The sequence below is a fragment of the Agelaius phoeniceus genome, chromosome 2 (genome assembly GCF_051311805.1).
Source record: "Agelaius phoeniceus isolate bAgePho1 chromosome 2, bAgePho1.hap1, whole genome shotgun sequence".
In the NCBI taxonomy this organism is placed as follows: domain Eukaryota; kingdom Metazoa; phylum Chordata; class Aves; order Passeriformes; family Icteridae; genus Agelaius; species Agelaius phoeniceus.
Window position 1 is genome coordinate 88,988,895 of NC_135266.1, and position 12,830 is coordinate 89,001,724.

General features: G+C 40.7%; 1 protein-coding gene across 1 annotated transcript in view; it reads left to right on the top strand.

Annotated features, from left to right (window-relative positions):
* Positions 1–3,845, top strand: part of CRACR2A (calcium release activated channel regulator 2A) — a 47,058-nt gene extending 43,213 nt beyond the window's left edge. The window contains exon 18 of the mRNA XM_054627994.2: positions 1,460–3,845. The gene's annotated coding sequence lies outside the window, so the exon portion shown is untranslated. The remainder of the gene's footprint in view (positions 1–1,459) is intronic.
* The last annotated feature ends 8,985 nt before the right edge of the window (positions 3,846–12,830 follow it).

Genomic DNA, 12,830 nt, shown 5'->3' on the forward strand with positions numbered 1-12,830 from the left:
GGCATATTTTTTTTTCATTAAAATAGCACACAAGATGGTAGATTTCATTATATAAAACTGTTACAGACATTATGTTTTTAATCAATTTTCTAAATGTTTTTATTTTTAATTTAACTAACTTTTAATTAGTTAAATTAGTATTTTTGATTTAACTAATGAATCAATTTGAAACTAAAGATGAATAATAAGCATTAGCTCATTAAGTAACTCTATTTTGGATAAAAACTTTGTCAGTAATTAATTGTGCTCTTGGGATTTCGAAGGTGTTCATCTATTTCCAAGAACTGCAGAACAGGGGTTTATAGACTTCCCCCTACAGCAATTTCTATATCCATACCAGCACTCAAATACCTTTTCCTATGAGTTGGGGTCCAAATGTGACCCCTTCCCTATCAGGTAGAATAATCAGGCGTTTACTTCTATCAGGAATGATGGATAAACCAAGCATCCCTGGATAAGCTGATTATTAAGAGTTTTTCCCTTGTTGATTCCTGAGAATCTGTTCATCCAAATGACAAAAACTCCCCTTGCCTTCAGTGAGGTGCCTAAGAAGCTCTAAAACACTAAAGGAGCAAAATGAGTATCCATTAATGAAAATCAATAGGCTTTCTGTTCACTTCCCAGGGTTGCTTCTTGAAGTCCATTACTGGTTGTGGAGAGTTGAGCCACCTTATCGACTGTGGCATGTTATCCATCATGGAAATCTTAGAATTGAACTATCTATGTTCAGTCCTGGCTGGAGCTGAACTAATACAAATAATTAATTTAAACATCAACAAAACCAACACTTTATCCCAATTTCAGCTAGGAAAAAAGTGTCATCAGTTTAAATATTGGCTCTTCTAATTGACTTTGAGTGATCTGTTCCCCCATTGATATTGGAACCAGCAATATTTACTCCAGCCTCAGGAAGACAGTTTGAACCCTTAATTTCAGCTTTACTGTCCATGATTCTAGCCCCACAATTTCAGGTCCTTAATTTCTTTTTCCCTGAAGTTCATCTTGAATTTGAAGGACAGTGACAAGTGAAGTAGATTTTCTTTCTGTGATCCCATGGGATCATTTTTATTTGGTAGTTTGGGTGTCCTTTAGCATGCACTGAGACCCTGCCAGCAGGATGTACAGAGTTTGAGAACAGACAATACTAAGAAGCAGCTGAATCCTGGGATGAGGGGAATTTGTCCTTCTACATACAAATCTGGTGCAGTCTAGCACCCAGGCAATGTCTTCCATCTAGGACTGATAGCTGTGGCTGCTGCTGATCCTTTTTGGAAGTCCAGCCAAATCCCAAGCTGAGTACACATTGTAAAGGTGCAGATACACACACAGCACCAACATTATCAGTCACACAGACCACAAAGAGATTGATGTCTTCACTGCTTGTCACCCACATGTACACAAGCAGCATTCCTATAAATATGAACACAGATAACCTAATCCTCCTCTTCCTTTCCAACAGATCAAGACAAGTTTGCTGATGAAAACGTGCATGTACACAACTCCTGTGACTCTCTTTCTCCCATCCTGCCCTGCAGCTCTCCCCAGGATCAAGCAGGGAATCAGCTTTAATGAAAAGACTGGATGTCCTGCAGCTATGGGGCACAAGGCTCATTCAGATAAATTCTGACCAGCAGCTTGCCCGCATACAACTGGTTCCTTTTATTCTACCTTCTTTTGATTTTTTTTCCCATGCTTATTCTTCTTCCACCTACCCTGACCCCTCCCTTTCTCTGTCCTTCATATCCCAAAGAAACAACTTGTCCCTAGTTGCCTTTTCCCTGTTAGTCCCTGGTTTTGTACATCTGTACCCACATACCTGTTTCTTCTACCATTTCCTAAGTCACCTTGACTTTGTGTGCTGTTATTGATACAGTTACTGAGGTGCTGCTGACCTTGCAAGTTTCCACTCCCAAAAGAATCCCAACTATTCCCCTCCAATATTTGTGAGGTTACTGTGTAACTCCCCCTTATCTACCTGGGAAGTCCAGGCATGGCTCACAGTGCTGTCTGTAACAACTTTCAGCTTCTCACTCTATTTGCAGTGTTCAGAGTTGCTTGTGTCATGTCCAGGGTTTCTCATGGTCTGTTTGGTTATCTAAACCTCAGGTTAGGGCTTATTCATCTGTTGGCACACCTGAACAAACAGCAGTTACTGGTGGACTCATGCTCACTGAAGACAGGTATGAATAACGTGCTACAGAGCTCTACTCCTGGACAGATTCTGCTGTCCAGCTGGCCATCAAACTGGTGTGGCAATTGTCAGGTTCCCATGTTCCTTGATGCTAACTGTATTGCTGGGTTGCTGTCTTCTGACTCTCCAGGAGGGTTTTATACCTCCTGGCAGTATTTTTCTCAGCTCTTCAGAAAGTTAATACTGGCTTAACAGAAGTGAAGCTTTCTTTTCCTCTTTTCTTTTTTTTCCCCCCATTTTTTTATTTCAATTTTCCATTGGGAGAAATTTATCTCTGCCTGGTCAGGTATTCAATGCTGACATTTCTTTGGATATGCACAATACAAAGTCCATTTGCATGGATGTAACAGAGTGCTCCTAACCCTTTGGAACTGGACATCTGTGAATTACTGTGTGCCAGTCAAAACAGGTTCCAGCATGCCCAGATGTGAATGGAGCAATAGTGGAAAAAAATCTTCCTTACATACCAGATTTAAGGAGTGATGTGCAGCTGTTAAAATGGGAAGGCTCCACACACAAGGAACATGTGAGGAACAGACCACCCTGAATCAAGTTTGCCTCTGGAAGGACTGCTGTCAGTGGTCACACCCCATACTGGAGCAGGAACAAATAAGGAACAGGACAACTGGCATCCCAAAGCCCAGGGCAACTGGGACCATTTGGATTGAATGGCTGAAACAATATTATTTGGGGTGGCAGAAAGCATTACACACAGCCCCACAACTTCCTGTGCTGCCTGTTGGCTCCCTGGACAAATTCTGGCAGACAGAGTTGACCTCATAGTGAAAAAAAAGGAAGCTGAAACTCAGGAGCAGAGGAGAGAAAGAATGTACATGAATACATTTGTCTAATGGTTTATACTCTTTTTCTTTCCCCAGAACCTCAATCATTGATAAAAGATTTGTGTACTTTGGTAGTAAATTAGCTCAAGTAAAATTTCCCAACTTGGGACCATTTTTGTTTGCAACATCCGTATATTGGCAGAATTTTCTACCATGTGAGATCATTTTGGAATAAATCCACTTTATCATCTGCACAAGTGGAAGCTTGTTTTAGAAAGCAGAAACATGCTCATAAAGCTCATCAGTAGCAACTTCCTGAATTCATCCACAGCTGTTGAAATAATGGGTCTTTTTTGATTATTGAAATTAGAGGAATTGCAATAACACTCACATACACTTCTGGACAAAGGAGAGAGTTGGGCACTTTGGCCTGTTTAGACATAAAACAACTAAAGTTCTTTCAATATGAACCTAGTAAAAGGCACCAGGTTATTGTCTGATGAAAATAGGCTTCTCAAGGGGAAAAAAAAAATCAGTAGGTTAACTTTATAGGGCATGTATAAAAGTTCATTTCTATTACTAATCTGAAATATTGTATACAGTAACACTGAATCCTTGCAAATGTACTAGAATTTGAAGGACATTGGATTAGTCTGATAAGCATAGCTTATTCCTTTCAAACACTGAAGAGGGAAGTGTTTCAAACAAGTCCAGCTATACTGGACAGCTGTGTTTAGCTTCTGCTGTTGTCAGTGCCTTTTCTGCCACATGCTTCTCTTGAGCACAACAATCATTACAAGAAAAAACCCAGATTCAGAGGAGCTTTCTTACTGGAAATGTCTGGTTTTCACGGGTTGAACAGGAAGGGAGCAGGGAATCCTGTGGAACTGAGACATTTGAGTAACACATTATGTGGCTCTGAATCTTACTCAAGCACTCCCATTACTTGAGGTGCTGTTGGTGTGTCTGGGTGATGAACAGTGAAGACCCTGCTGTGTTTTGTGTGGCTGATGACATTAGTGTGTTGTGTATGCATCTCTACCTTTGCAGTACATACCCAGCTCAGGTTTTGGCTGGACTTGCAACAGTGAAGAGCAGCAACCACAGCTGCCATCCCTCTATGACTTACTGTCTTGTGCCTGGTGTTCTGCCTTGTGCCATCTTTGCCTCACGTCGTGAGAGCCGTGTTCTTTTGCTCGGCTTAAAAAAGCATACATAATATGCTTTTTTAGGTCTTGTGTCACTGTATCCAGCTTAATTTTTTTTTTCTGTCTTCTTAATGACCTCGTAAAGTGAGTATTACCAGCTTTGGAAAATCAGTCTGCCTATTTGCAGGATGCAGTGCTGCTGCAGCACTACACTTAAATCTTACCTTTTCAGAGCAGATCAAGTCTATGAATTGGGAATGTGAATATTGCTGTGACTGTATAGCTGCTGTTAAAGCTCAGGTGCTGCTGTTTTCAGAGAGTAGACCACTGGGTAGGTTTGCAACTCTCCATTCCTGCCAGCCATTACTCCTCCATTTTACCTTTTACAAGTTGTTAGAACTCTCAACAAGCCATTTTAGGCCTTGGCAGAATCTCAAGGAAAAAAATAACAGAGAAAAGAAGAAAAAGACAGAATTCTCTCCTGGGTTAGTGAGCTGAACTAGCCCAGCAAAATCTGACAAATTCCACAGTTAGTGGGAGGATATGGGCGGAAAACACAGCTAAGATCACAGTTTTGAGAAAAGAAGTCTAGAGAGGTGGGCAGCCCTTTTTGAGTATTCAAGAAGGTGTTTAATTGTCTTACCTCTTTTTAACCTCATCTTTAAATTTTAATAAATGGAACTGGATGTGAACCATATTTTTCAGGCAGCCTGGGGAGCTCGGTATTGCTGCAGCCAAACACCAGTTTGGATACCTCTGCTGGGGCCTGGAAAGCCTCAGGACTAGCAGAGCACAGCTCAGAGGTAAGGAAGGCTCTCAACTGCAAAGCTCAGATGCCTCCCCTGAGAGCCTGAGTGAACCCCCAGTTTCTGCATGGCCTTCTCCCAGTTCTTACAGGTGCAAATGACTGAACTGCATTGAACTGCACTACTTGACAGCTTTGAACAAGGTCCTTTGAATCTAGGCTATTAAGGCTCATCAGTTGTCATAGCAACCCTGTATTGTATGGATTTATATTATGAAGCTGTAATAAGGCTGTTGCTCATCCCTCTGAAATGAGGCATAAATCACTAATGCAGTTTCTCAGTGACAGGACTTCTTTAAGTATTATTCTGACAGAGAAACTGATTTGCATTAAATGACATTTCTGTCAGAAAGACGAATGATAGGAGTGAAACTTTCTACAGGTATGCTATAAGAATTTTTATTTGTGACTCTCTGTAGAGTCACCTTTTACACTGAAATAATTTGTGTCATTAGAATCCCCGGGGGAGGTTGTGCAAGGAATTACTAAACTCAGGTAAACTGTGTGAAGCCCTTGCTCTTGGCTTGTCCCATGCAGGGAATGCTGCACAGCAATCGAGTGCTGCTCAGATGATTAAATAGTGAAATTTTTTGTTTAATATTTGTTCCTCGCTGACATGATTCTTGTGTAGAACAGTAGCTAAATGTACCTTTCTGTCATTGCTGTGCAGACAATGCAGCTGTGCAAACATGGTAGGCTTAGATTTCTGTAGGGTGCCATTGGTCAAGAAAGTTAAGTCATACACAATTACAGACATCAAATGATTAAAAATTAACTTCTGTCAGGTTTCAAAATGTAAAGCCACAGTGATTTGACACAGCTTTGAGGAAATTTCTTCTTGCACTAGAAACCTCCAAGGTTTCCTTACAAACTACATTTTGGTGGTACAGATGGAAAAATCCCCAGACAAATACCATTTTAGTTAAGCAGACTGTTTTGAATGTGTGCTTTGTATACCAAAATTAAAGCCTAGCAGTTAATTTAAGATCACCACAACACCTGCAACAGAACATTTAAGGGTGTTATGAAAGCCCTCTGTGGTGCAAGACATCTCTAAGAAAGCAAATGTCCGTCCTGTCTTCCAGAAGGGCAAGAAGAAGGGTCCAGACAGCAATGAGTCTTACAGTCCCTGGAAAGGTGATGGACAACTAGTCCTGGAAGCCATTCTGAGATATATGAAGGACAAGGTGGTGATCAGGAATAATCAGCATGGAATGACAATGGGGAAATTGTGCATAATGAAGCTGATAGTTTCCACAGTGAGATGTCTAGCCTGATGGATGAGAAGAGATTCATGGATGTTGTTTAACTCAGCTTTAGTAAGGCTTTTGACACTCTCCCATAACATCCTCACTGACAAGATGACAAAGTGTTAGACAGTTGGACAGGAAACTGCTCTGAAAACCAGCTGAATGACTGGTCCCAGGGGCTTAAAGAAGAGAAAGCTCAAGAGGGATCTTTTCAGTAAATGTAAATGCTTGATGAACTTTAGGAATGAAGAGAAGGGAACCAGACTCTTCTCTGGAGTACCCAGTGACTGTAGACGAGGCTACAGGCACAAATTGAAACACATGAAATTCCATCTGAAATTATCTTATACAAGATAATTATACAAGAAATTATCTTTTCTTTTTTCCTGTGGAAGTTCTCAAACACTGGACTAGTTTTCCCAGAGAAGTTGTGGAGTATCCATCCTTGAAGATACTCCAAACCTCACTGTAAGCGGTCCTAGGCAACCTGTTCCAGCTTGTCTTGCTTCAGCAATGGGGTTGGATATTTTCAAGAGATTGGTAAATTACTGTGGTACTTTCTCTCTTCTAAAATTCTAGCTGTCTATAAATGTTCAGAGTCTTGTGGGACTGGCAGTATCTCCAGGCCAACTAGATTTATCCTCGCTGTCACGGGCGTTTACATGAGTGGACTATAGTAAAAAGGACACATGACACACAGGCAAGTAGGAGATGAGGACAGCTTAGTAGAAATGTTCAAGAAAGGTCTGGTTCTTGTTTAAGAAGCAGATTCCACAAAGGGAATCCTATGTATCACTGAAGTACAAGCTAGAAACTTCTCAAGATGGAGGAAGAGAAACAGCATATTATGCCAGTACTGTTGAAGGAACAAGAATGGGAAGAACATAACACAGTATCAATGTTCTGGCAAGCAAACGTGAATTTTGCATTTGGACCCATGAACATTAGGTTGCAAGGGTCTAGGAATTTGCCCAGATGGAGAGTAGACATCCTGCTGCTTAACAGAATTCCTACTTAATGGTATCATTTAGCAACAGAATTCAAATGGAAATTTCTCCCAGAAAATGTTAGACCTTATTGTCTTCACTACTTTTGTTAGTGGGTTGTGTCAGGACAATTTACCCAGTCTTCTGAATGTTTTCCAATTATTTCCTTAAGTTCTTTTCTCAGTTACCTCCACATCTTTACTGGTAAAAGATACCTTCACTTTTTGAATTCTGCTGCTTCCATACCCTCAATTCATAGCTCAAAGTGTATTGTCATCACGTGTTTTGTTTTGTTGTTGGCTTCTTGACGTACAAACGTTACCCATCACACGCTGCTGCTTCAGCTTTGCACAGCACTTACATTTCTTGCTATCTACACTCACCCCATAGGAAAGAGAGCAAAATAATGAGCTTTTTCTTTCTGAGATACTCCCTCAGTGGTGATAAGAGCAATTATATTTGCTTTAATCATATCTCATTAGCTAATGACATTGAGTTTTCATGCCAATAAATGTGAAAAATATGCCACAATGGTGATAAAGTGCTTCTGCTAACTGATGGGCATTGCAAGTCACTGTTAATGAGTTACACACGCCTTTCTGGGCTGCCAGTTCATATTCCTGCATCAAAATGGTAGGGCAAGTATGGTTTGTGATTAAATTCTGTTGTGACCTTTATACAGGGGTCCATTTCTGGTTCTAGGGCTGTTTTGTACTGCAAATGCTGATGGTTCATTTACGTAAATGGGAAATGGCTGGACACAAAAGCACAGAACCGAGCTGCAAAAGAGGACGTTCTGTTTTCCATGTGGAGACTTAGGGGTCAGCTCAGGCTTGATCTTGCTGATTGCTGTGCTTCTAAAAGACCTCACTTGATGATTCAGAGGAATGACTTGGACTGTAGCCCAAATCTGTGTGTTGTTTGAGAAAATAAGACTGATTTTGTGCTGCAGTTGTTAACTCAAAGGTAACATGGTTTCTTTCTGTTCATAATCACCCTATAGTATCTCCCGAAGCTTTCTCAAAAAATACTGTCTTCATGTTGTTTACATCATCACAAATCTCCATTGTTGGTTTTCACTCAAAAATGAGAAAAATATCAAGCATACAAAGAAAAGATAAAGTGAGGGGAGTCAGGGAATTTGTATTGGTACCTGTAAAGCCTGAAAGGCATGCAAAGAGAAAAGCAGAGATTTCAAAAATTTTGAGATCATAAAAATCTTTTTCTTTCCTGTCAGTTGTGTCTGGACCCTAGAATTTTTTTTTGTCTAAGAGACAGGTGGTCGCTTTAGCAGTCATCTGTGAGCAGTGGTCTGCTTCTTTCTCTGTCTCGACTGTGTAGAACACATTTTTTACCTTTTTTGTGCCTATCCCCAGAAGCAGCAGCTATTTTCAGGGAACACTCTTGTTCCCTGTAGGCGTACTACTGCCCTGGCTCACCCCAGTCATCATACTGTGCAGAAATACCAGTTTTCTGGGAAATCTCTAGCTGATGATTCATGTTCTCTTTACTCTAAACATATTGTTATATCAGACCTGAAGCATCAGGTTTATTTCTTTAGTTGCTTCTTTTAAAGATTTGTAGGTGCTGTTAATTCACGCTTAATTTCTAGGAAGTTTAGATGCCATCTAAAGGATTTGTCTTCTATATGACTCCCACATGTGCTTAGCAGATTAAGATCTAAGATGATCTCTGAGAAATGTTGAAAGAAATGTTTCAAAAAAGGTAAAAACCTCCCCCTTTTCCAGATGGAACTAGTCTGTGAATGCTTCATGCCTATTGAAAAAGAAATCACCTGGCTTAGTTGTATATTCCAACTAGGCAGATGCACACACTGGCATAGACTTAGGCCTTTTAAGCCAACAGCAATTGCTCATAAAGTGTGTCCTCCATGGCACCAACACAGCACAGTAAGAAAACTGAAGATCTCTTTTAAATAGCGATCCTTGGGATTACGTTTGTTGCAAAACCCTTAGATGCATTTGTTAAGCACTGTGTAGCAGCAGCAACATAGACTGTTAGGAGGAAAAATGGAGGAGGAGGGATTGCAGCTGGATAGGAAGTATAATTCATATTTTAGGATGCAATGATGGATTGTGTAGGGAAGAGGGGAGTTACCATGAGGGGACTGAGGTGGGAACTAACTGTATCTTCCAGTGCCTAATGGAGAGTGAAAAGAGAGCCAGGCTTTTCTCGGGGGAAAATAGTAAAATAACAAGAACCAACAGTCCTAGGTTAAAATGAGAAATTCCAGTTGAGCATTAAGTGTTCCTGTGAGATTATCACAACACTGGAACAGCTGCCCAGAGAGGCTGGGGGGAGTCTTTGTTCTTGGAAATCAAAGAATCCCTGAATGGTTAGTTTTGGAAAGGACCACTGGAGGTCATGTAGTCTAACCCCCTGCTCAAGCAGGGTCCTTTAGAATCCATTACCCAGGATTAGTTTCCAAGTGATCTTAAAATATTTCCAGGGAAGGAGATTCCAGAACCTCTTTGGCCAATCTGTTCCAGTGCTTGGTCCCCCACACAGTAAAGTTCTTCCTCATGAAATCATAGAATATCCTGAAGTGGAAGGGACCCATAAGGATCATTGAGTCCAACTCTTGGCCCAGCATAACATAGCCCCAAGAGTCATACCGTTTGCCTGAGAGTGTTGTTCAAACACTTCTTGAACTCCATCAGGCTTGGTGCTGTGACCACTTCCTTGGAGAGGCTGTTCCAGTGCTCAGCCACCCTCTGAGTGAAAAACCTTTTCCTGCTATCCAACCTAAACCTCCCCCAACGCAGGTGCATGCTGTTTCCTTGACTCCTGCTGCTGGCTACAAGGATGCAAGGTCATTACTTTTCCTGTGCATCAGTTTCTGCCCTTTGCATCTTGTCCTATTGGTTGGCATCACTGAGAAGAGTCTGGACTCATTCTCTTGGCACTCCTCCTTAAGGTGCTTACAGACATTGAAAAGGTCCCCTTGCAGTCTTCTCTTCTTGAGGCTGACAGGCCCAGCTCCCTCAGCCTTTCCTCCTAAGAGAGATGCTCCTGTCCCCCAGTCATCCTCATTCCCCTCTGCTAGATCTGCTCCGGAAGCTCCATGTCTCTCTTGGGCTGTGAAGCCCAGAACTGGACACAGCACTCCAGATTCGCCTCACCAGGGCTGAGTGGAAGGGCAAGATCACCTCCTTCAACCTGTTGACAGCATTCTTCCTAAGGCATCTTGGATACTATTGACCTTCTTGGCCTCAAGGGCACACATCTGGCTCATGGACAGATTGTTGTCCACCAGCATCCCCAGGTCCTTCTCTGAAGAGCTGCTTTCAAGCAGGTCAACCCTGTACTTTCTAATCTTCCTAAAGCAAGATTAGAAGACTAAGTCTTCTAGTCTTCATTATGTACATAGAATACCATGTATCCTTTATAAACTTACCTTCTAAGTGAATGAAGTTATCTATAATCAAATCTGTATGTGTTAAATTAATTTCTTGATTAATATTAAATTTAAAACAAATCCTGTTAGAAATTACCTCTGAGAAGGTTCTTCAAATTAGCACTGTGGTAAAAACATGTCTTGGGTATTACTGGTTAAATATTATCACCTTGGGTAATATCATTTTTTCCCATTTTGGATAGTTTCAACTCTTATTAGAAGTCTAAGACAGTACTAAAAGGCTGTAAACCCCTAATTCTGCACATAGAAAGGTCCCCAGAACAGCCCCTGCAAAACTCAAACCTGAAACTACTGACATCTGGCAAGGGCTAATTGGTGCTGGGAATAAGAAGCTCTTATGAGAATAGAGCCATACTATGCTGTTCTTTAGAGAACCTTGGGAATACAGTGGCCCCCCTAACACTAGGGACTACTTCCTTAATCCTATCAAGCACTGCAAGTGTGAATTGCCCACTGTGTCTTTTAGAGGCGTGCTCAGCATGGAGCTTTTTTTGAATGCTCCTTTTTGTTTCAAGTGACAGAACAATCCCTGAGGAGTGCTTTAATACTTCTGCCTTAAGATCAGAGTCAAGACAGAAGCGACCTGCTTTCTCTTTTCTCCAGCGCTGGGTTACTCATCAGGGACAGTCTTTTGTGTAAATACTGTATTTCTGTTTCTTTCTCATGCTCTGTCCTCAGCTCATGATCTTCTTTTCCTGTCTGTGGGAAGGGAATTAAATCTTTAAAACACGTGTCTGTTTCAGCTCTCAACCGTCATTTTGTCATTATATCTTAATGCAAAGCTTTGAAAATCAGTGGCTTGGGTTCAGTCCTGAGTCCACAAGAAACCTTCTTATTAAAGCCCTGAGAAAATGAAGCTCAGACTGTGTGGTAGTTACCTGGACTTGTATTACTGAGGAAAGCCTTGTGGCTGATTGCACCTGACCTGCAAGGTCTTTGCATACCTGTTTCACTGATGCTGACCTAACCAATGCTGTGTGTGCCGATCCACCTGTGCTTTCAAAACCGTGTTGGTAGGTAACAGCTTTAAGGGCCTTGCAAGCCTGCATTTGCTTTTTGATCACTGTGATTTGGAGGCACTCAGCACTCCAGTAGGCACTCTCAGTTCTTTCTCTCATGGAGAAATACATGATTTGTTTTTTTGGTGTGAAGAAATGCAGAAGCTAATTTTCCAGGATGGAATGTGCCTGAGGTGTGGTGACCACCTCAGAACTGTGCCATTAACAGTATCAGTCAGGATGTAATCCTGCAACACTGAAGTGAATGGGCACTTCAAGTACTAAGGCAAGGTGGCCACTATTAGAGAGGGACCAACATTTCACTGTCAACAGTTGAAAGATGAGGCAGGGCAATTGATGTACAGCAGTTCTTAAATACTTCTCAAATTGGTTAATGAGCTGCTCTGATCAAGTAGGGTTTTTTTGCTGCTTCTTGACCGGTGCTTTCTGTCAGGCAAAAATGAAACATTCTCAGTAAAGACCCTTGGGAATATTTTTTTTTCTTTTTTCTCTTTTTTTCTTTTTTTTCCCCTTTTTTTTTGTTTTTGTTTTGTTTTGTTTGTTTGTTTATTTTTTATTTTTTAATAAGGTATGAGGTTTTTTCCCTCCTTCTTTATTATTCTTTTAATATTAAGGTTATTAAATATTCATGTTGCGGGCTAGAGAAGTGGATGGTTTGAAATGCTTTCAAAGTATAATTTAGGCAAACAAAGTAAAAGTCTTTCCTCTTTCAGTAATAGTAATCTCAGTGATTAGTGGCAAAGAAGAATATGAAAACATTGTTTGAGTGGATTTTTATATAAATGGAGGGCCTGAGAAAAACTATGGTAGATTTCCTTACCTAAAATTCCTAGAATCACAGAAGTGTTACTAGAAGGGTACTTTTAGATGTTTTTTTTTCCAGTCCATTACTGAAAGAGTAGCTGAACTCATCCCCTGAAAATGACAGCAATATTTCACAGATAAGCTCAGTTTTGTAAGATAAGTTGTTCATCCTCAATCCAAAAATATGAAAGAAGCTTTAAAACAACGGTGATGAACTAAATTGCAAACAGTATCTTTTACTGCTGAATTACAGTTTAATTTCAGTCTACATAGATACCATTTGATAAAATCCCCAGATCATATTCTTAAAACCATAAGAAAATGGAGGCACTGTACAGTTTCTGTGGAGGGAAAATCAATAGAAACAGGTTTCTAAAAAGCGAGAAGTTGACAAATACTGGCAAAA